At 46.2% G+C, this 1,261-nt stretch overlaps 2 protein-coding genes across 2 annotated transcripts in view; both read right to left on the bottom strand.

Annotated features, from left to right (window-relative positions):
- The window catches only part of LOC111672392 (uncharacterized), a 44,743-nt gene that overhangs the window by 39,005 nt on the left and 4,477 nt on the right, over window positions 1-1,261 (bottom strand). The window lies entirely within an intron of this gene.
- The window catches only part of LOC111672399 (CLIP-associating protein 1-B-like), a 27,749-nt gene that overhangs the window by 15,116 nt on the left and 11,372 nt on the right, over window positions 1-1,261 (bottom strand). The window lies entirely within an intron of this gene.

The raw sequence follows: 1,261 nt of genomic DNA on the forward strand, positions 1-1,261 counted from the left end.
CAGAGGGAAGCAGTTTCCCCCTGATGAGGTTTGTCAGCAGCACGTCCACTGAGGTGGACTCTGTAACATCAGTCAGGATCTCAGTGTTGTGGAAGTCCAGAGGAAGTCTACACTCATCCAGACCGTCAAAGATGAACACGACCTGGAACTGATCAAACCTGCAGACTCCTGCTTCTTTGGTTTCAGTAAAGAAGTGATGAACAAGTTCCACCAAGCTGAACTTTCTCTCTTTCAGCACATTCAGCTCTCTGAAGGTGAATGGAAATGTGAACTGTATGTCCTGGTTGGCTTTGTCTTCGGCCCAGTCCAGAGTGAACTTCTGTGTTAAGACTGTTTTCCCAATGCCAGCCACTCCCTTTGTCATCACTGTTCTGATTGGTCCGTCTCTTCCAGGTGAGGCTTTAAAGATGTCTTCTTGTCTGATGGTTGTTTCTGGTCTGACTGGTTTCCTGGATGCTGTTTCAATCTGTCTGACCTCATGTTCATCATTGACCTCTCCAGTCCCTCCCTCTGTGATGTAGAGCTCTGTGTAGATCTGGTTCAGAAGGGTTGGGTTTCCTGCTTTAGCGATCCCCTCAAACACAAACTGGAACTTCTTCTTCAGGTTAGATTTGAGTCTTGGTCGGCACGTAGCAGGAGATTCTGGACGGACACAAAAGCGCATTTTCTTAAAAAGTTGCTGCAGGTAACTTTTTCAGCTGCAAGAGGTGAGGAGAAGTGAGACTAATAAAGCACTGTGAGTTAATCCTTACCACCTCCTGCCCCTGCCATCCTGTTTCCTGAAACTACAGCAGGAACAAGAGATGCCTGATTACGACAAACTTCATGAGGCAGCTGATACCGCAATTTTTTTAAGTAAACCAATTTATTAAAAAATAACGTGTTAGCTGCAGTAACAGTAGCTACTGGCGCCATGTGAAGAGGAGGAATGTGTCTGGATACAGGCTGTGAATGACAGCGGGTTGGCTCATACTGCTACCTGGGGACCGGTCATTGTTGTGTAGCGTCAGAGGAAATGCGGCGGCAGGAAGGGGAGGATGTGATTAATTAGATGACATGATCCACCTGTGCTCTCCTTTCACACTGCTGGTACTGCTCACCTGTTGTCCGCTGCGATGTGGCGTGCTGCTCACCTTCTTTGTTTGATGATGTCCATGATTTACTCGGAGTAAGTTTTGTTTTGTTTTTTTTGTTGTTTAATGATGCACTGTTTCCATCATAATTATCATGTCCCTGCTGTTAATGCCAAGCTCTTACTGTC

Source organism: Seriola lalandi, unplaced genomic scaffold, assembly GCF_002814215.2.
Source record: "Seriola lalandi dorsalis isolate HSWRI2012SDOR001 ecotype SW California unplaced genomic scaffold, Sedor1 jcf7180002054899, whole genome shotgun sequence".
Lineage (NCBI taxonomy): Eukaryota > Metazoa > Chordata > Actinopteri > Carangiformes > Carangidae > Seriola > Seriola lalandi.